General features: G+C 36.1%; 1 protein-coding gene across 9 annotated transcripts in view; it reads left to right on the top strand.

Annotated features, from left to right (window-relative positions):
* Positions 1–23,538, top strand: part of Stox2 (storkhead box 2) — a 215,355-nt gene that overhangs the window by 154,583 nt on the left and 37,234 nt on the right. The window contains exon 1 of one of the 9 annotated variants that reach the window (XM_063234684.1): positions 1–23,538. This exon is cut by the window's left edge and continues 41,458 nt beyond it. The exons of the other annotated variants lie outside the window; for them this stretch is intronic. The gene's annotated coding sequence lies outside the window, so the exon portion shown is untranslated. 9 annotated transcript variants of the gene reach the window in all.

Raw genomic sequence — 23,538 nt, 5'->3', positions numbered from 1 at the left:
GAAGTGTTTTAGAATCTGATGTTGCCATTTTTCACATAATACCGTTTATTTAGTACCTGAACCTCCCTTCAAACCATATTTGGTATTCCCAAGTTGATCTGGCTGATTTAACCTCTATAGAGTGTGGAATTTCTGCTATCTGGTTAGGCTGAGAGATAGCTGTATTGGAGAGGTGTGGATAAGGGTCTGAATGTTTCTTAGAAAGTTTTTCCAGCAGTGGTCCTGCTTTTAGTCCCATTCCAAACTTCACCTTTCATATTACCTGTGTATATTTTTTTTATTTTTGGACATGTGTGCAGTACATAATGTCTATATTCCTTGTGAAGAGCAGATAGATGTACATAATGCATCTTGATTCCCTTTTTCTTTTATCCCCTATCTCTTGATCACCTCCCTTGTTTGATATATATTTTTAGTACATAATACTTCTGTTACATTTGTGAAGTTAGTACATTTACATAACACATTATATTCTAGAAATATTCCTACATTTTTCTCCTTTATAGCTTTTATTTCTTGCAATCTAAATTTTTTTCTTTTCTTTCTTTCCTTTTTTTTTTTTTTTTTTTGGTACTAGGGATCAAACACACAGCCTTGTACACAGTATAAAATTTACAAAGTAAATGGAGGTACCCTTTACCCAGGTTTACTAATTGCTTTGCTATATTTGTTGGCCCTGTCTCTCTCTCTGTCCAGCCACCCATCAGTCCATTCATCCATTTTTTCCTGTATCATTTGATAGTAATTGTAAATATCATGATACTTAATCCTTAAATTTTAGGTATATGTTTCTCAAGAACATGGACATCATCTTACATAGTGAAACTAGGATTGTCAAATATACACAGAGAATATTGTTATATATCCAGGGTGCATTCATGTTTAAATTTGTTCTACTATCCCAATATCTTCTGTTTTTTATTCTTATTTTTTAAAATTCAAAATGGCAAGGATCACAGGTTGTATTTACTTACATATCTTCATTTTATTTCAGTGTTTCACAATTTTCTAGCCCTTTTGTCTTTTATGACATTGACCTTTTGAACATTACATGCCAGTTGTTTTGTGGAATATTCTTCCATTTGAAGTTGTTTGGTTACTTCATGATTAGACTTCCCATGAAGCATTTTCCTTTGTAAGAATACTACATAGGTTGTGTTGTGGGTTGTTTTTCAGTGCATAGCATTAGGAGGTACATAGTGGTTCTTTGCTTTGCTGGTGGTGACTAAGTTTGATCATTTGAGGATAATTTTGTTAGTGTAGTTTTTCCATTGTCTTTCCTCTTTGTAATTAAAAAAGCTGCCTGCTGATGTTTCAAGACTGTATTAATCGTTTGTTCAACAACTTTCACCTTATGGTTTTATCATGCCTCATTAATTCTTGCTTGGACCACTTATTATAAGTGCAGTTACAAATATGGGATACTGTAATTCTGTAATTTCCTCTGAAATTATGAATTGACATTCATTAGTTTCTTTTTTAAGGTATCATCATTTTCTACATATTTTGTAATTTTTTGGTTTTGTATCACCATGAACTCATTGGGTCTTTTTATTTCAATTTTTCAGCTTTTACAGATATGCTATTTTGTATCCAACTTGTTCCCAATATGGCCACAAAAACCCTTTTAGGTGGGTCCCTGTGTCTTTTGTGATATCCTCATTAGGTTTTGAGCCTTTTCTTGCTTTCTGGTTAAAAACAAAAAACAAAAACAAAAAACAATTCCAGAGTCACTTATGTTTTTCCTGCCTTGGTCCTACATGGGAACCGTTGTTTCTCTAAGGAACTCTCAGTTCTTTTAATGGGGAATCATATTTAGAATGCAGAGTTGTAAATGCTGTGTGTGCTTATTGCTACTGGGACAGCATTGCTTCTAGAGAATGGACAGCTAGACAGCGCGCGCACACACACACATACACACACACACACACACACACTATATATATATATATATATAGACAGTGATATCACAGGGCTCTTCCTTTTCTTCCTTCAGTCTGCATGTGTATCTTCTTTCTCCCACATATTTACTAATTTTCTCAGGCTTGCCATATACACAAAACTGCTTCAGCATGAGTACACCCACACTGCCATCCGTGGTTGGCATTTCCTCCTGTATGTATATTTAAATTTCCTTCACTCTTAATTCAGCTACTTCTCATCCATCTGGTTTTCCAGCTTCCAAAATTATTTGGTGGTTTCATCTGTTTTCATCTTTCTTTTTGTTTTTTTTCTTTTTTTTAAATCTACTGTCATTTTAGTGGGAGTTAGGAGATACTGCTTGCGCTCTGCCACTGAGAGCGTCTCCTGAATGCTCCATCTGTTGGGTACTTGGGTGAGAAGAAAGAGAGGAAGCAAACGGTTTCTGCCTTTGATACCCAAGGCATCCCTGCCTGTCATTTCTGCCTCACTTTCCCAGGCCTGCATTCCGCACAGACAAAGTGGAACTCATTGCAGTGCCCTTGAAGTTTCAATTTCTAACTATCTCAGTGGGTGGGACTTCTCCAACGACATTTGACAGTAGACCTGAAAATTCAGGGATGTGGGCAGTACTGGACAGAACATGGCCAACCTGCCTGATTATATTTCTTTTGTGTTTGTGAATTAAATGCCATAAATGTGGCAGTTTTGGATTATTTCACACTGAGAAAAATGAGCTGAAAAAAATGACCAACCTAGAAGGGAACAAAAGCCAAACCACCTCCCCCAATTTGTTTTTGATAGCTTGATTTTCTCATTTAATTGAAATTATTACAAATTTTTTCCAACTTTCCAAACTTTGATGTTTGTCGTATCTGCTTATTTATAATGAATAGAATTTCAAATTATAATTTTCTACTCTATTAAATGTGTTATATGACAAACTGAAATATAATGAATTATGTACTTCCTAATTCTAAGAATACCTTTGATACCAGCTCCAGTGATAAAGGTGTAACTAAATAAAGGTAGGGGGGACTTTTCAAAAAGGTGATATGTGTGAGCTGTCATCTTTGAAACACTTTGGAAGGTTTAATTTATTTTTCTGTGCTTTGGTAAACAAAGGCTGGCATTTTCTTTCCATGGTTTCTCAAATGCTAGGCTGTTATTTCTATCTTTTCCCAACCATCGTACATTTTGGTGGTCAGATAAATGTAAAATATGTCATAGGCATGGTTTTTGCCACGGACCTCTTTAAGTACTTCCCATATTGGCAGTTTTTACCGAATCTATTCTCGGTGCTTTATTTATTTATTTATTCTGCTTGTATTGTAGAATTATGGGTAAAGCTGCTTTAAATCAGAGTCATGTTAAATAGAAATATTTAAAAGAATGTTTTGACCAAGAATAATGCAAATATTGCCACATAAATAATCTGTGCCGAATTGGCTTACGGATTTCAAAACAGGAAGAACATCTTTAGTGATGTTCATGGTTTGGTTTTGCTTTGCTGCAGATTAGGTTTAGCGACAAATTCCATCTGGCTACAGCCTCATGCAGTCTTTCTATTGATTGGTTATATTGGGACTTCATGGGAGTGTCCTTCAAATAGCTTTTCCCAGCATTTTTTAAAGCTCCATTGAAAAAAATGAGAGAGAGAGAAAAATAAAAGAGAAAAAAGACCCTGCATTGTTTCGATTTGCATCCTACATGCAAAACATAGTTCTAAATTTTTAATTAGCTAAGTGAGTGATGAAAAGGAAAAGTAATATAACAAGCCTCAGTGAGCAGCTGGGATGTGTTGCCATGACGACAAGTTCAGCAGGCTGCCAGTGAGCATGTCAATGGGTAATATTGGGAGAGGGCTTTGAAACAGTGCCTGCTAGCCACAATGTGATTGGTCACGCCTCTGTTGTCTTTGTGTGAACCGGTGGATGCTGGGTAAGACCTAGAGTGAATGCTCAGCTTGTCTCAAGGCTGCAATGAGGTAATGCTTCTGAATCTTTGGGGATTATGAGCTCCTGCCTCCAAAAGACTGCAGTCTAGAGTGTTTTCATTCCTATCTGCGTTAATTACGACTATAACATGTTAGGAAGTTTTACAGCTGCCTTTATTCATTCTTTTATATGTGCATGTGCATATTATAGATAACACATGTACGTAGCATATAGAATCTCAAGCGTATTCTTAAAAAAGAGATAACCCTCCATATTAGTCATTCTGCATAGAGTCAACATTTCATTTGATTTCTGGCATCAGTGACAATATCTGTTGGTGGATAAATGATATATTAAAGTGGATTTGTGCTGGGTAAGCAAGCTTGTTCATTTCTAGAGAGTGTTTTGGCATTGATTACTTTTTACATCTTCCATATGATTAGTGTTTATAATAGGCATGAAGGGGGTTGTAAAGAGTGCTGAGTTTGCTTGGTCAGTAGATTTAGTTCATTTTTAATTCCTTGGAAATGGCCAGATTATATCTTAATATTGATCTTGTATAGTCTTTCATTAATTGAGCATATTATCTGACTGCTTCAGAATTATCTGCTGAATAATGCTTTGACAGTTTAAACTTGAAGTTATAAAGGGAAGCTGTATTTTACAGATGCAGAGATCTAGAAATTTTGATGGGTGGATTGTGAGACAGATACATCACAGTGCTGGTGTGACAGACACACGGACCAAACCCCAAAGCTCTAACCTTGGTTCTCAGAGACACAGAGACTTGGATTCTCTCCAGGGTTTTGTTGGATGGTTAGAGAGTGTTTATCACGTTCATAAATAGTAACCTCGTGCCCTGAGAAGGTTAGGGCAGCATCTCCAAATGTGGTGTGGGGTAAGCTTGATGATCTGGTTTATGGTGTCAATATGGAAAGTATTGAGCCCGCTTTGGGACTGAGCTTCTTGAGCTGTCATATTGCCACCCTGTTGTATTTACCTCGCAAACAGTTCATAAAAATTTATAAGCCTTTAAATGTATAAACAAAGAATAAAAACACCTCAAAGAACAAGGAATGGCATCTGCTGCTGCTGCATAGTGCATGAACTCTGCCAGTTATCTTGCTTTATTGGAGGTAAGGCCAAAGGCATGTTGTGGAAACTGGGTTGATTATCCAACCTTACTATCACCCTTCATGAAATTCAAGGCTGCACAGAAATCAGTAGCCAGTTTTGCTTCATGTTACACTTTGTTTATTCCTTTAAAGAATTTAAAGCTTGCTTTGTGTTTACTCATCAATATGGTTTCTGTTTATATCTCTTTGTTAAAAAACAAGAAAGACCGTACCAAAGATAAGTAAATGTGATAGTATATCTAGTTTTTAAAGAATTGGCTCAAAAATACTTGCATCAAGAGTAAGCTTTGGGTTTGTGACTTTCACCAACATGTTGATTCTATGTAGTGGCACAGATGTCAGAGCCAAACAGCCTGTAATTAGACTGTAAGTGGAGAGGACATTGAAATAGGCCAGAGTCCTTTGTCTAAAACAAAGCAGGATGCAGTGACCTCGTAAAGAAAAATCCACCTGTTGATAAGACAGGCACTTTTTCCACTATAAATATTTTAATGTTTTGTTATTTTCCTTTCTCTGAGGAGAAATAATTGTGTAGTTTCAAATCTCGGCATGCTTTGCTAATTTAAACAATTTTTAAGTTCATTGATGATGCAGAGTTTACATAAGATCAGATCCTATGCAATGCAGTCCAGTTGTAACAGGCAAGATTTATTATCTTTTGTTATCTTAACAAGCCATCCTGATTCCCTTGCTGGAGGAGTCATATTTATTTGTATTGAAAGGAAGGGATCTTTGTTTTGCATATGACATCCTAACTTGTTTTCCATAATTAGCAAAATTCTGATCTTTTATATTTATATGATTTAATATGTCAGTGGATCAGATCTTCATTAAGTCTTCTTAGAGCATTTAATACATGCAAAATTAAATTAACATGTTATTAGTTAAGTTAAATGAAAGATAAAGAAATGTTCTGTTTCATATACTGTGCTCTGCAGCTTTTTACTGTTTTCAAAGCCCTCTTAAAGAGGAGCAATTGCAAGTTCCAACTAGTGAGAGTCATTATGTTCTATGACAGATTCCACAATAAATGCTTGCGATTGATGCAAAGCCTGATGCTTAGAGATTAATGGCAGATGCAGTATTGTAGTGTTTCTCTTTCATCACTAATATTATCAAACGAAACCAGTGGCTTAGCAAAGGGGCTTGCTCACAAATAATGTGTTATTGCTAACACTGATGAAATATAAAGTTCTAAAACATGACCCTTCAGAGGAGTCTAGTGAAAAATGCATTTGTAGATAATTTTGAGGGGTTCAAGAAATTAAAGAAACACTTTTCTTTAAAATTCATCCTCGTCAAACAAATCTCAACCTCACCATGTTTACAAATGGGGATTTGTTGAGCAGTAAAGGCTCAAATTTTTGTGGTAAAAGCAACATTTTAAAAATAGGAGTGTAAAAGTAGGGAATCTGAAATATCAAGAATATTAAACCTTTGGAATCAGATAGAATGCTTATTCTAACAGGTCATTGGTGTGACTATTGGTCACTTATTTTCCTCAAATTGATACTTAACCCACATGCACTTGTCACAGAAGTCAGTGCTTCCCTGTGTGCATGAGAGAAACAGACCAATGTATCCGCCCTCAGTCTTTCTGCTGAGGAAGTTCCTTCATGTGGAAGCATGAGAAGAGAGTACTTGTGACCCTCACTAAGAAAAATATGGTCTTTATTACCCACTGGGCTCTATGACATCAAAGTATTTCATTTCTTAAACACTTAATAAAATGTCATTGAAGCAATTTCTTTTCTTTCTTTTTCATTTTTTCTGTAATGGGAACTGAACCTAGGGCCTCCTGCATGCTAGGCAAGTGAAATGTGTCGCTGAGCAACATCCTGAGCCATTTTTATCTTTTTTATTTTGAAGCAGAGTCTTTTTTTTTTTTTTTTTTATCGGTACCAGGGATCGAACTCATGACCACACGCTTGCAAGGCAGGCGCTTATGCCGCTGAGCTAAATCCCCAGCCCTAGCTAAATCCCCAGCCCCTTGAAGCAGAGTCTTGCTAAGTTGCCTAGACTGGCCTTGAACTCATGATCCTTATACCTCCACCTGCCAAGTAGCTGAATTATAAGCATAAGCCACTATACTCAGAATAATTTTCAAGTTACACAAATGACTTTAAGGCATTCAGTGTTAACTGTTGACTTCCTCCATGTTAAAATGCTATGTTATTTCTAATATTAAGAACAAAATCTTATAGTGTGGTAATCTGAATCTTAGTAATCCATGTATAGAGTAGTTTGAATATCTTTCTATCCTATTCATGAAGGAATTTTTCTGTTGGAGTAATGACACTGAAGTGTACACAAGGAAGAGTATTGCTGTACTCGGTAAACTCTGACACTGTAAACTTGGCAAATCAGTACAGGTTTTCAAATGGGCTTCTAATTGACTATACTGGAAAAGGACTAATTTGAGATCTTGGTGACGTAGAATCTCCTTTTAATGTGATGTAGTTCTCACAGTTTTGTGGTTTTAATATGTCAAGTCCTTTTGTATTTGGGTCTGATTCTAATTAGATTGGATATAGTGAAAGGTTGTATAAAATATAAATGCCATGATGCTGGAATAGCAGATGCTGTTGTTATCAGTTGTACATGTTTATTTGACTTTCTCTGAGTTGAAAGTTTGTTACTTATAAGTGGAATGTGCCATGTCCCTGTCTTCCATTTAAAAAATTGTAGATATATATCTGGAAAAGTTATGAAAGTCATTCCTGATCTCAGACAGGAAATTTTCTGATTACTAATGTTACTCATCTCTACCCATTTTCTTTCTTTTGAACAACATAAAAATTATAGTGTTAAAACTTGAAATTTCAATAAAAAAGGAAATGCTATGGTTGGATTTAAATCAAAGCAATTATGCCAGGTTTGAGAATCCTTTAACTACTCATTGCCCTTGTTTGTCTGGTATGTTCTTGATGAGATGGGATAGAGTGGTGATCCTTCCTGAGTAGCTTTGGCATATTGGACAGAACCCATTTGAATTCTGGGTGTACTTGTTAGGAGAGATGAAGCAAATTAGCCTTAAATTCTTTAACTGAGAGTAAATCTGTCTCACAGGCTTAATATTAATGTAATCTATATAAATTTCTGACCATGCAGTAGGTGCTCATAAATGTTAGTACCTGTTTACTTTTAATTTTTAAAATGACCAAATTCTTTTAGCCTCAGTGGGATGCCTTTCATGAAATAGAAGGAACATTATTTTTCTTCAACTCTGATAAGTTGCTCTAGAAGAATATTTTTCCTATATGATTAGAAAATTTTATCACCTTCATGTATATAATATGCTTAGTTTTAGCAGCTTAAAAATAAGGATGCAGTTGATCCCAGCACAAATAGAGCATTAAGGGTTTGTCAGTGGATGTTTCACCAGGGGTAAGAAAAGGTGTAGAAAGAGAAGTTCATCCTGGAAGTTTTGCTTGGGGAAGAATCCAGCAAATGGCTTTTCTAGTTCAGATGAAAATTTAAGGCACAATGATGTAGCCAACAGTAAAGCAGAAGAGAGATATCTGACGAGTAGACTGGCTTTTCTAACTGCTTGGGTTATAGGCGGGAGGTGAAGAAGAAAGGATAGGACTTGTGTTCGTAGGTCCCGTGACTGCCTTCTCTGTGGTGCCACAGTCCCGAGGAGCAATCCAGGACACACAAGAGGGAACAGGATTTATGGCTTTCAAGTTTAGCTTTGGACATGTTGAGTTGGAGATGCTGAGACATGAGGGTCAGGGTGTGTGTGTGTGGAGAGAGAGGGAGCAAGGGAGGGGGGAGAGAGAGAGATTAAGAGTGGATTGGAGAGGGCAGGATTGGAGAGGGCAGTGTTGTGCCTGTCCATTCTGAGTAGTTGGGGTTTGGCGGGGTTTAGGACTGGACTCTTGACTGGTGGAGCTCCGTGGCGGACATAGCTGGCTTAGGGAGGACACCAAGCTTGAAGACTTTGATGACTGCTTTCAAGATAAGGAATCAACTGTAGGAGGAAGACACTCAGACTCAAGATGTGAGTTTAGAATCCAGATTCCTTTTAAATAATTTATATATGAGGGATTTTCCCACCAAAATGGATGCACTACTTGGAACAGAGATGCCAACTCTGGAAAGAACCACCTTCCCATGTCTTGATTCTTCCTCATTTCATTGGCAGATGGATGAGATTCTGAGTCCCCCGTGCACTCTTCACTTCTCACACTCGTCCTGCAGAAGTGATGCCCCCACACACTGTCCCTGTGGCAGTGAGGTGCCTCCAGCAAAGCACATTTGCTGCCTCACCCCTCATGGCGCTGACATATACAGACAACTGGAGAAAGTAAGAGAAGATGGAACACTCCAAACAATGCTGAAATAAAAAGTAGCTTTTCCTTACCTTCAACTCGAGTATTAAAAATTAGAAGAAATGGTCTAGAACATGTAGAAATTGTGACTTAGTCTTCTACGTACTTTTGAGAACTATCAATATAAGTTGATTGCTTTTCCTTACTCAGATTTCCTTTTCCTTCATGTAACTCTATTTGTTATGTAACTGTTATGATCCTCTGTCATTAAAACTGTTCTTTAACCATGATTTGGACAAGTTACCTAACTTTCCTAGATTATATACATAATATGAAGATAATAGTATCTTTTTAATAAGGTTCTTGTAGGAAGCAAATGACATGATATGTGTAAAACACTTAGACAAAGCCTGCTTTACAGCCATACTCCATAAAGGACAGTGATTGTTATTAATAAGAGGAGGGAAAGGAGAAATAAACTGACAATCGTTGTAGGCATAAGAATGAAAGTGATTAAAGATGCTGGGAGATGGTAACAGCAGTGACATTATTATCAGAATATATTTGATGTCCTTAAGAAGGAAGGAAGGGCAAGGAGACATTGGAACATCCACTGGCATGTGAAAGTGGCACCCACACGTGACAGTCAGCTGTGTAGGAACAAAGATGTACTTAACTTAGCTAACCTGCCCGTTGCTTCATGCCCCAGTTGCTTTGTGGTGTTTATTTCCTGAAATCAGAAAGAATTGGGATTGTGGGTTGTGTGAAGATGGTGATACTAATAACGACAGTAGTTAGAATCTCAAATTGGATTTTAAAAGATTATCTATTTTGGATTATGAAAAATATATCACTAAAAAGCATGAAGTGTTAAAACTTAAACCAATGGCGTAATAACGCTGAGCTTGAAAAGTGAATTATGAAAGTCCACTTTTTTAAAAGTGAAAGACAAAAGGAGGGATATAAAGTATAAGGAAGAGATGAGAGATATAGTTAAAAAACAAATTGGTATATACTTTTAAAAAGTTGAAAATGGATGCAAGTTAAAAAGTAAATGTTAATGCTTTTTACTAATCAGAAGGATATTCAAGTTGTTAACATTTTGCCGTCAGAATTCTGGCTATCACGGATGAGGTGGGTGGAGTAGGATTTCTGGATGACCTTTGAGAATGTAGAGGCCTATGCTCCTCCCTCCTACCTGTCTGAAATCTGATCCAGTGGTCTTCAGAGTTTTGAGTTGTCACATACCAAGATCTTTGGGTAAAAATTGCAGGATTGCAATTTACAGTTCTGGCAGTAAGTCCTTAAGTACAACTCATCATCTACTGTCGTCACTGTGACATTAAAATAGAGGACATTTGACACTCACACTGTCATATACACAGGGCAGAAGAGTATAACCAGAATAATTTTTAATCTTGGAAAGTTATCATTATGAGAATTATTTTCATTGTCCTCATTTTGCCTCATTTTCCATGTGGAAAGCTAGAATAAATGTTCATATAAGCACAAATGTGCTCACTAGAATTTGGAAAAGTCCTGGCCCAGCTCTCAGGTGTCTAGCCCAGGACAGCTCAGGAGACAGAAATCCTGCCACCTCCACTGCCTCAAATACAGTGCTGAAAAGACCAATCCTTTTCTGGACCACTGTGTGGACCTAAGCCAATTTACCAAAAGGATCTTTGTTGCTAATGGATGGTTTCCCCTTCTTATTAGAGAGTAGGTTGGGTTGTGAAAGGGCTATGGGTAAAAAGGATAAAAGATAAATAGTATAACACAAAAAGGTGAGGTTTTAAATACTTACAGTGATTAAGTACATATGACTTTAAGCTATGTAGGCAAGGATATTTTATATTCTAGCATAAAGTAATAGGATATAGTATTACAAGGGGAATAATGTCTTTCTTTATCAGTCATTTGTACTTAAAACAAGCCTTTCCTGAGATGTGGAACTAAAAGAGACCAGTTCTGCTATTCCTATGAGAACTGACTACATTATTACAAAATACGAATGTGGTAGGCATGCTGAGTTTTGGAAAGTTAACAGAAAATCTATTAATCTGAATAGATCATTAAGAATACAATTTCCTTCATCAGTGTATATGATACCTGAAAGACATTAAAATTGGTATGACTGTGACTCAGCAAGAAAAGATGTAAAAAGGCAAAGTGCAGAAGAAAAAATACACTATGATTCTTTTATTAGAAAGGAGCTTATTAGATAAGTTCTGTTGCTAATTTATAAATTTAAAATGTATTAGCGTAATAATCAGAATCATTTACTTTGAAATTTAGTTTGCTTTTACTTATTCATAATATATTAATGCTAGACTTTCAGTTGACAAGGTTTGTAGCTCTTAGGTGTTAAATTTTCATATCTGGTATTGGGGAATTCTGGATCTAGGGCCACAGTTCCAATCAAACCCTGATTGGATGACCTGTTGATTTGTCCGTATAGACTCTGCCACACTCACTTATCTCAGCCCAGGGGGAAGAAAATGTTTTATTTTGTTAGCTTTTACTTTGTGTTTTCTCTTAGCTTCAGTAAACAGTGGTAATTGTGATATGTCAGATGTCCCCAGTAGCCTTTGACCTCTGAGTCCCTACCAGAGGTGTGTGTACTGATGAGTCAGTGTAAGTGATGCTTCAGCTTTGGGGCAGACAGCAAGTAATGTTTTCTTGGTTTGGTGGGGTGCTCCTCATGGAGCCCTGCTGTGTTGGGCCACCCAAGCCCCGTGTGTTACTCATGAGAAGAAGACCCTGGCAATCCTCTTCTCTCACCCAGGCCATACCATTGCCCATCGCAAGGTTTTTGTCTAAATGTGCCCTTAAATATCATAGAGAAATCACATAGAAAGAAGGGCAGTCCCTGTATTCACAAGGAAAGTGGGTGACTGTGGGTAACAGCAGCTTGAACAAAGTGATCACTTTCTCTGCCATACTGTTCTCCTCTAAATTGCTGCTTCCAGTTGCCAGAAATGAAAACCCTCATTTGGTGTGAGTAGGCAAGTTTATTCATTATACATAAACCTTTGCTACAATATCCACTCATGCTGCAAATACGACTTTCAGATTTTACTCTCTAATAGAGTAGAATTACAGAGATAGCCTTGCCAATTCATCATAGATATCTGTTCAACAGGTGCTTTTTGCACTATTATGGATAAATTACTCTAGCAGGTAGATATGAAAATTGTCTTTATGGAGATCTTTAAGGAACCCACTGGGTCTTATGCCCCAGCGAGAAGGCCAATAGACTTTTAAGGCCGAGTTACTTATACCTGAGAGTGTAATTTTTGAGATGCAGTGTTTTAGAGTTCTGGTTTTGGTGGAGTTTTTGAGTTTATAGAACTTAGAAGTAGTCATGCTCATATCTGGAGCATATTTGAGTGATTCTCCTCTGGACCTCAAAATAACAACAATTTGAAGGAAAAGTAGAACCAGACATTCTTGGAGAAAAATCTAGGCACTGCTTGTTTCTTGTTTATCAGTTATAATGACTGCAACCAAGGCTAAAGAGGGAATCTCTGAAAGTATCCACCACTCCTACAGTGTGGTGTCCATAAAAGGGAAAGGGTCAAAAAGGGAAGCAATGGACTCCATAATTACATTTGACGCTAATGATCTAGATTGTGTATAGTGTGGGTGCCTCATTTCTCCTGGTCCATCGAATGCTGAAAACGAAGCTCATTAGTGATTGTACTAGAGCATGGACTTGGGTAAAGGGAGATTGACACTCCTGTCAGTTAACTTAGCATCTCATTAGTACCTCTAAAGAACATGGTGTGCCAGAAAGGATTGCAGAAATGGAGGTAAACCGCATATACCTACCATCATCACGAAGGTGGGCAAAGGAAAAGATTTGGTATGAAGAAAATGTGAAAAGTGGATAAACTCCATTTCAGTTCACTTTTTTAAGGCTGAAATGAAACTTTAAAAAACTCATCTCTATCAGAACCGAAGTAAAAATAAGTATGTATAAAAAGGAAACAAAACCAGAGCGACTGTATTTGCTTCTTTGATTAGCAGTGCTGTTTTAAACAATAAGAAGTAATTATTGAATTTTGCTTTTTGCAAGATGCAACAAGCACATTCCATCCTGTTCCTCCCACAGGATGCCACTGTAAAGCATGCAGGACCCATCTGAGGATCTGAGAAGTAATGACAGTAGGCATTTTGGGGGAGGAGGTCAGAATTTGAAGCACCACAGAACTAGCATCACTGTTTTGATTGGCCTTTTTTCCTACCCGGAGTAAACTCAAAGGGAGCCCAGACCCACTTGGCACATTGGTATGGGCAGAAAGATCTGAAAGAGAAGTGCTCACTTTCTCACCTGAGGAGCAGGTTCAGAGTGAGTAAAGGGAGTCACTGTTTTACTTTGGTGTCTGCTTCCCGAATCCCTAAGTTAGTCCTGCAGAGTATAGTATCAGTAGGGGCTAGGCAGGTTCCTAAGACAGTGCTTTCTGATGAGAGCAGTTATGGTCCCAGAAACTGAATTCACATTGCTTTTTCTCTCCCTGTTCTCCCACCACTTGGCACCAGACTGAGATACAGTGGCTGGAAGTTCGTGGCTCAGCCTTCTGGCAGAAAGACCATGAAAGAGGTCCCCTGGGAACTGGAAAGTGTTAAGGAGATCACAGAGAGGATCAAGAGCACTGTTGCATAAAATATTGTATGAACATCTGGGCTCACTTCTGAACTCTTCATGTTTGGATCTGACTCTAGCAGCATTTGAAGGGTTTTGAGAGCTGAAATGTGAGCTAGACCAGCACACAGGTCCCAGACTGACCACTGAGTGGTGTGGTGTACATGTGAGGCAGATCCAGATAGCATTGTGAAGGCTGTGAGGAGTAAACGACATTCAAATCATATCTAATGGAGGTGGCTTCAAAATTACAGCCAGGGTGACTGTAAAAGATAAACTATTTAATATTATCTGTGGGATTTTAAGACTCCCAGCATAATAATGAACATTACTCAAAATTACCCAGAAGATGACAATCTAGAATCATCTCAATTTTTAGGAGAAAAGATAATTAACAATTACAAATACTGAGGTGTCACAGATGTTGAAACTTTTAAAAACTTTTAACTATTATAATCTTGGTTCCAGAAGTGTGTAAATAGAAGATATAATTCAGAACCAACTAAAGATATTACAGTGGAAGTATATAATAATCAAAGAAAAACTTGTGAATGACCTAACAAAATGGAGATAACAGTCACTGGACTTGAGGATAGATCAGTAGAAATTAACCTATATTGACAACAAAGGAAGATTCAAAAAGTAAACAGGGCATCAAGGATATGTGACAGTAAAAAAAAAAAATTCAGCCTTTGTATCATCAAAATTTCAAAAAGAATATGATTTGAAGAAATAATTGCCCCAAACTGAATTTGGTAAAAGACAAACTTCAGCTAGGTCTGATGGTATGTGCCTCTCATCCCGATACTTTGAGAGACCCGGGCAGGAAGATAAGTTTGTACATAGCTTGGGCAACTTAGCAACTTAGTGAGATCCTGTCTCAAAGTAAGAAAATGCGAGGAAGGAGGAGCCCAAGGGGGAGGAAGGAAAAGAAAGAAAAGGAAAGCGAGTTGTGGTTGTATCTCAGTGAGATTTTCTTTTCTTTTTTTTTGGTATCGGGGATTGAATTTACAAACTCAGTGCTTGCTAGGCAAGTGCTCATGCCATTGAGCTAAATCCCAGCTCTCTCAACAGTACTGAGGGAAAAAGCAGATATAAATTTTATGAATTAGAATCTGAAACAAATCTATACAAAATAAAGTCAAGGAAATCCATACTAGATACACCACGAACTGCTCAAAGCAAGAAAAAATGTAACTTCTAAATAGATTGTGAAAACTAGTGTATATACTGAAATGTCTACAACAATAACTATAAATGCCATACAAAGAAATGTAGTAAAAATTTAATAGAATAATAAAAATATTCAGATACCCCAAACAAAAGTAGTAAAGGGAAAAATGGAACAAAATGAGGGAGGAAACATAAAATAAATAATAAATGACGTAAATCACAATATGTAAATAATTACATTAAATATAAATGGTCTAAACATATAAATATCTGAATAATGGAGGATCAGAATGGAGTTTTAAAAGATTGAAAAATATGCTATTTACAAATAACACATTTAAATATATTAAGAAGTTAAAATGAATTAATGAGTTAAAAGCAAGACTTAAAAATACACAGGTAAATACTAACCAAAGTAAACCTGTGTGGCCATAAAAATGAACTTTAAAAAAGGGGTACACTCACCAACATGACATAACAAGCATTTTAAAAACTAGCATATGTACCTAACAACAGAATGTCAATGTATATACTGCAAAAAAAAAAAAAAAGGAAAAGTGGACAATTGTATTTGGGAACTTAAATGTGGCTTCCTCCGTAATTGCAAGAACAAGTAGATAAAAAGCCACTAAGGATACAGAAAAACTGAACAGTGTGGCCAAATAACTTGATCTAATTAACATTTGTAAAACTTTCCTCAAGAACAATATGAGTTCCTTTCTTGGAGAGAAGTTACAAAGATAGATGATGGCTTCGAGACCTAAAATAAGCCTAGGAATAGTAAAAGGAATTGAAATAATTTATTCTTTTTAACATAATAGAGTTTAACTAAAAATCAATAAAGATGATGGCTAAATGCCCTAGTAAATTAAGTTCTTTACTAGTAAATTAAACAGTATACTTCTAAGTATTTCATGAATCAAAGAGGAAATCTCAGAGAAAGTAGAAAATATTTTGAAATGAACAGAAATGAAAATACAGTATAATTTGTATGAAGTGGCTAAAGTAAAGCTTAAGGGAAATATATAGGTTAAATGTTCATATTAAAAAAGAAAAGGTGTATAATGAGCAATCTAAGCTTTAACTTAAAGGAACAGAAAAAAGTGAAGTAAATTCAAAACAGGCAAAAGGAAGGTAACAACAAAGATAATGTATATCATGATGTACTTGGTAACAAAAATAATGGAGGAAAAAATGAAATAAATTTCATTTATCAATAAAATTGATAAAACCAGGCCGGTCAATAACAAGCACAAGTTACCAGTGTAAGGAGTAAAAGAGTGTTTAACACTACAGTACTCACAGACATTAAAAGTATAATAAACAAATACTTAAAAAATTCTGTGTGTACAAATTCAGCAGTTTAAATGAAGTAGACCAAATCCTAGCCAGAACAAGCTACCAAAATTTCACTCAATAAGGAATACATTGAAAAGTCCTTGTCTTCTCACCAAATTTAATAGATAGTTAAAACTGTTTATAAAAACTTCAAAAAAACACACAAATATTCCAGTTCCATATGAGTTCATTGGTGATGTTTAGGAGCAATAACACCCATTCTGCATGATCTCTTTCAAAAGTGGAAGTGAGGCAACAGTTCCTAACTGATTTTATGAAGGCAGCATTATCCTGATAGCCAAACCAGACAAAAATGGTACAATGAAAGCAAATTGAGCACCAGTGTCCCATATGAACATAGATGTAAATAAAATCCTTCATAAAATACTAACAAGTCAAATCTAGCAAAACATAAAAAGAACAATAAATCAGCCCAGTAATTAAGCCTTAGGATTCAGGATAAGCAACATTTGGAAATCAGTTAACATAATCTACCATACTAATGGACAAAAGAAAAATTACATGATAATTGATTCAGAAAAAAAGCAATTGCAAAAACATATATTCATGATAACAGCCTTTAACAATCTGAAATAGAAGCTGACTTTGCAGCAAAGACTGAATATTTCCCCTATAAGATTGGTAACAGGACAAAAATGACCCCATTAAGAGTTTCTGTTTAACATCACGTTAGAATTTTTACCCATTGCAATAGATGACAATTTGTAACTTATCAACCGGCAATTTCTTACCTTTTGTTTGTCTGTAATTTTGTATTATTTCTACCCTTTTTTTTTTATCTCCATGTATTTTTTTTTCTTCGTTTCCTTTTCTTAAAAAAAAAAAGACTAGAAAATGAAACAAAATGCTTGCAAGTTGTAACAGAACAGTCCCCACTTTGCAAGCAATTTGACTGATCAGTTAGAAAATCTCAAGAAATTTACAAAAAAAAATGCATCTAGGACTGCATTGCTAATTGCATTGTGCAGTGCTGGTCTGGAACATAGTTCAGCAGTTTCTTATGAAATTAACTATGTGTACATTATAAGGCTGAATAATTCCACTCCCATTCCAGCATGCAGTCGCATGGGTTGATTTCAACATTATGCTCAGGGAAAGAAGCCAATCTTCGAAGGTTACATGCTGCATGATTCTCTTACATAGTGTTCTAGAAAAGGAAAAATCGCCAAGGGTATAACTCAATGGCGCAGCACCTACCTGGCCAGCACAAGGTTATGAGTTTGATTCCTGGTACCAAATAAAAATAAAAGTAAAGCCGAGGAAGTAGCTTCATGCAAAGTCCTTGGATTGAATCCTAACTGCTGGAAAGAGAAAATGATAGAGATAACATCGGTGGTTCCTAGCGGTTAGGACTGTGTAAGGACATTTTGGAGGAGTGACGGAACTCTTCTATAGATGGTGTGTCCTGATTGTGATGGTGATGACTTACCTATTTCATGTTAATTTTAAAATCATGTTTGAAAAAAATTTAGGTTTTCAATGTAAAAGTGAATAATATCTCATTTGTTTATGATTACTTATTGATTAGCTATATCATTATTGGCCAATGGAAGTTTCTAAGATGATGGAAATATTCTATATTGGCTTGGTCCAGTAAATACTAGCTCTGTGTAGCTGTTGAACACTTGAATGGAAGAGCTAATATTTTAATTTTATTTAAGTTAAATTAACTTTTCATAGCCACACGTAGCTAAGTCTGTGGGATTGTGCAAATATAGATCATAATTACTGTGATCCCAGACAACAGAGAAATTCTGTTATTTTTACCCATTCAATATAGAGATAAAATAATGATTAATTTTAATTAATTCCTTAACATCAGGATCGTACTTTTTCTAGTTTTGTAAGCACTTCATTAATAAAGTTATGTGATCTAACTTCCATGAGATGATACGTGGAGGTAGTGCAGAGTTGTGACCTTACATAAAAAATATTAGTGGATGAGTGTGTAGATGTTTGTGACAAAGAAGGAGTGGAACAGACCAAAGGCCAAATGGTTTTTAAAAGTCAATAGATATGAAAAAATTCTCCTTATCCTCAAGGGATGTATTTCAAGATCTCCAGTGGATGCCTAAAACCCCAAACTGTACCAGAACATGATATGTCCTGCCTTCCTGTACATACCTGTGATAAAATTATTAGCATAGTGAGAGGTTTTCAACAACTAATAGTAAAATATAACTATTGTAGCAAGTTACATTAATGTGGTCCCTCAAAATGCCTTATTGTGATTTCATGCTTTGACTTAATAGAAGCACATTATTTTTTATTCCTCCATGAATATTTTGACTTTTATTAACACATATGAATTATACAGAATAATAGGTTTCATTGTGACATTTTCATATATGCATGTAGAATATATATCTCTCTCCATTACTTTTCCTTTTGTCTTTCCCTTATCCTGGTTCTTTTTCACTAAAAGTCCCCCTTCTCCTTTCACATTTTTTTTTCTCTAGATTTCACATGAGGTAAAACATACAATAATTGTCTTTCTGTTCTGGTTTATTTTTAGTAACAGATGATCTCTAGCTCCATCCATTTTCCTAGAAGTGACATTTTGTTTTTCATCACTGCATAATACTCTGATATATATGCATATATGTATACATATATTTGCAAGCCATGTTTTCTTCATTCATTCATTGATATACACCTAGGCTGATTCCATTAGGGTGCATGGAGCCATGATAAATGTGAGTATGCAGGTGTCTCCATAGTACACTGACTTAGATTTCTTTGGATACCTACTGAGGAGTAGTATAACTGCTTCACATGGTAGTTCTATTTTTACTTTTTTTTGAGGAAGCTTCACGATGGCTGTATTAATTTATATTCTCACCAACAGTATATAAAGGTTTCTTTTTTCCACATAACCACACTGGCTGGAGTATATGGAATCTCCATGTACTTTTGATTTACATTTACTTGATGGCTAAAAGTGTGAAACACTTCTTTCATATAATTGTTGGCCATTTGTACTTCTGTTAAATATATCTGCTCATTACTGATTGGATCTGTTGCTCTTTTGGTGTTAAATATTTGAGTCTTTATATGTTTTGAATATTAATTCTCTGTCAGAATAGCTGGCAATGACTTTTACCCATTCTGTAGGCTGTTCACTCTTTCGTTTCCTTTGCTGTGCAGAAAATTTAATTTGATGCAATCTTATGTGTGCTATTATTTCCTGAGGTACAGATTATTTTCAGTAAGCTGTTTCCGGTTCCTCTATCTTGAAGTGTTTCCTCTATGCTTAAGAAAAGACTTTACAGCTTCTTTGTGGCATAGCTGAATTGTCAGTATCACTACTCTTGTTCTTTGGGCCCATTATTAAGTGAAATAAAGGTTACTTGGACACAAAACTGCCATACTAGAATATTCGGTCTGATAATAGAGACTGCCACTAAGTGATTAATGAGCAAGCAGTATATACAGAGTGGAAACACTGAGCAAAGAGTTGCAGCACATTCTGAACAGAATGGAGGGAGGCTGAGCAGTTATCGTGTTCTACATAACAATGTGCAATGTAAAACTTATGAATTGTTTATTTCAGGAATTTTCCACGTAATATTTTCAGGTTGTGGTTGACCATGGATAACTGAAACTTAAAATGAACCCACAGGTAAGAGGAAATACTGTTTCTGTTAACTAGGTTTTTTAAAAAGTAGCTGAAAATACAGTGGTGAACACAAAACTAACTTGTCCTCATTCTGAATAATAGAGAAACAGAGCAGACATGTAAGTGTCAGCATCAAGATCTGTTGAAAAGTCAGGAAAGCAGCACATACTAGAGGCAACTTTAAGCCTGCTGAGGTGTGTGCTGCATGGTTACTTTTTCTTCCTTATTGGGGGCTGTAAGAAGTGCACAAGCCATTCACCTTTGTGACGGAAATGTTTGGCCAGTGTTTCTTAAATTCTCTCTAGGCGTAGTTTGTTGTAGCTTCTCCCTCCTCCCATTCATAGTTTCATGGGTCTTTTTAGTAAGTATTCTTTTTATGTGTGTTTACTTTTCATTGCTCACTTAATTGAAAGCAACTTGATGTCTGAGGTTAGTTCTTTAGTTACACCTTTTTAACAAACCACAGGCTTTGTAAACTTCTTATTTTTCTTCCTGATTCCATCTTCCAGAGGAAAAGTACAGCTCACAAAGAAGATAACTTGGCCATAGTTAAATAAGCCATTGATAAAGTAATTCAGTTTCTCAGCTCTTTGACCTTATAACTAATTCCAGCTAAAAGACCTCTAGGACTCAATAATGGTATATTTTTAAAGCAACAGAAATACTAGTGACCACTTTGAAAACTAATTAAGAAATACCATTTTCAGGTATAGTCATTGCTTTAGAAATCAGGGCCATCTTTGTCCTCAGGGACTGGGACTGTGCACTGACATGTTTATTATGCAATTTCAGATAAACATGAACAGTCTCCCTAAAGTTTCATAAACTCTCCTGTAAATGCTGACAAGTAATGTTAAATGGTGTTTAGTATAGACAAATTAAAAAGATTTTTGCTATTAAGACATACAGAGATTTATTAAAGAGGAGAATGCATATCTTGCATGAATTTGAAGGAGACTCCAAAGTGAAATCTTACTTTTCCCCATATGTACCGCAGGCTTCTTTAGGCACACCATCTCTCGTCTCTATGGTTAAAAACACTAGGCAGGAACATCTGAGGTATACTCAGGTTCGTCTAACCCAGCAGTTTGGAAATAAACAGTCTACAAGTCTAAAAGCTGTTCTAATTATATGATATGAAGAAGGTTGGTCTTTCCTTTTTTATGCTTTCTTAGAGTTTAAAATTAAAAATTAATTTAGAATTTGATCTGTTAGCCAAAATCATGCAGTTTCTCTGTCTTTCTCATTTGATTTTCATCTTTCTTTCTTGTCTTTTTTTGGACATTGATTAGAAGACCTGAGGACAGGAAAAATACCTTCCACCATTACCATAATATGGAAAATGGGAAATCTACATTCTTACTTTATAATCCTTATCCAGAGTACATTTGGAAAAGCCTTGGGCTCTGTTTTCTTTAATATATTTTACCAGGTGTTTCTAGAGCAAGAGATATCTAGGGCCCAGTTCTGGTTTTATCCTGTTATTGTGAGCAAGTCACCTTCCTCTTTTGGACTCTCGGACTTTCAGTATCTCTTTTAGCTCCAAATTGTTGTATGTTCTTAATCTTAAGAGAATTTATCTGATTGAAAGACTTTAAATAATTTTAGTAAGCAGAAGAATAGCTATGTTCCTCACTTCATGTTTTTATCAGTGTTCCCTGACACTTAGAGAGGGATACCAAGACTTGCTCTTTAAATATTTAATTTCCTTACTTATCCTGTGTCATACCTAATCCAACTTTAAGTTATTTTTTACCTCATTACAAAAAATACACCTGACTCAGTAAATTCTGTTTATAAAGGCCCTGAAAACTTTGGAACTTTATGTTTTTAAAATAGTTTTTTACCAAATTTTTAATTTATGTCTTTTTATCAGATTTTGTGCAACCAGAAAATCTAACCTGTTACTGGTGCCAAGGGACTTCTGTTTTAGAGGATTTCTCATCTTTTTAAAAAAATTTCTCAATTCGAACTAACATTCCATCTGGGCACTACTCCAAATGTCAGGCTGCTATGGCTCGTTCTTTTGGATAGATCCTGGGGTAGTAGTGTTGGATGGATGTGATATACTTGGAAATGCATTCTGGATAGTACAGTAATGTTCGTACTGAAAATTTTGAGTACTTTTATGAAATAGAAAATGGTCTCTTATATCCTTCTGTTTCTGTATTCCTTGATTAAGACCTCTGCATCTTGTTTAGTCTCTTAATATAGGATTATACTTTTTGTCTCAATAATCACCTTGTATCTTTGGATGCATTCTATACCTTATAAACACCTAGAATGCCTTTTTCCAGCAATTTAATTTTCTGCAGAAGCTTAGCCCACTCTGTTAGGATTTCTCACTGACTACCTCATTCATATAAATCTTTCCATCCTAGCCCAGCTAGACAGACCACCAGCCAGTCTCTACAATACCTCACACTGTCTAACCACATTGTCTGTTTATTCTGATTTGCTGCCTAAAAGATATCCTCATCTTTTCTGTTTTCACGTACCTATTCTGTGCCTCAGATGCCCTTGCCTTCCTGGAATACTTCCCAATTCCCCCCATTGGGCTTCTTTTTGATGACTCCTCCTATCAGAAGTAATCATCTTTCTTTGTTTTCATTTCCTTATTGGCTTGAGTGAGTCAGATGTTGCTGCTAACTTATGAGTAGAGGATCTGTGTCTCATTCATCTTCATGCTGACCTCATCAACAAGCATCATGTCTTTATGTGGTATATTTAATAAATGTTGACTTGAATTAGGATAGATTTTTTATACTAATATTATAGAGCAGTATCGTTTCTCCCCTGTTGGCACAGTCTTGCAAAAGGGTGAGAGTCTGGCATCACAGACTTCAAAGTGGTGATGGAAGAAGAAGAAGTACATCTGACCTTCCTTTCAACAGACCCTCCCTCTAGCCAATAGTCAAGAGTCATTTTAGAAAAATGTGAGGTTCATAGGTGCAGTGCTTCTTGAAGAGGAGATTTACTAATGGATATAACAAATGTCAACTGAAATTTATTGCAAATGGATAGTGGCTTCTTTTTCTAATCCATTAAAGACTGTTCTTAACCCAATCTTGGGCCACCCCTCTTGCTCCCTCTCCCTTTCCTTTCCAGTATGAACTCTCAGCCCCAGGCAGCATTATAATCCTCTGTCTCTCTTCCATCATTAACTCCTAACCATGGTTCGAGCTGCCTCTCTTCAGAGCATTCTTTGCTCAATGTGTGTTTACTTGGTTCCTGATGCTGACTAGGAATACATCTGTATACACAGCACATGCCTCACTCCATGGAGCTTATAATCTAACATATGGGATGTCCTTTTTCTTTTCTTTCACCTGTCCAGATTCTGGGACAAGTTTGCACTTCCCTTGAAGCCATTCCTGTCTGCTCCAACCCAGGTTCTTTTCTCCTGAATTCTCGGGGGCACCTGTTACCTGTTCCTCCCCTGTGACAGACACTGTATTCTTTGCACTTGTGATGT

This window comes from Cavia porcellus, unplaced genomic scaffold (genome assembly GCF_034190915.1).
Source record: "Cavia porcellus strain 051 isolate PalLab524CR breed Dunkin Hartley unplaced genomic scaffold, mCavPor4.1 scaffold_24, whole genome shotgun sequence".
NCBI lineage: Eukaryota > Metazoa > Chordata > Mammalia > Rodentia > Caviidae > Cavia > Cavia porcellus.
The sequence above is the reverse complement of the archived record's forward strand: the minus strand, read 5'-3'. Positions and strand labels throughout refer to the sequence as shown.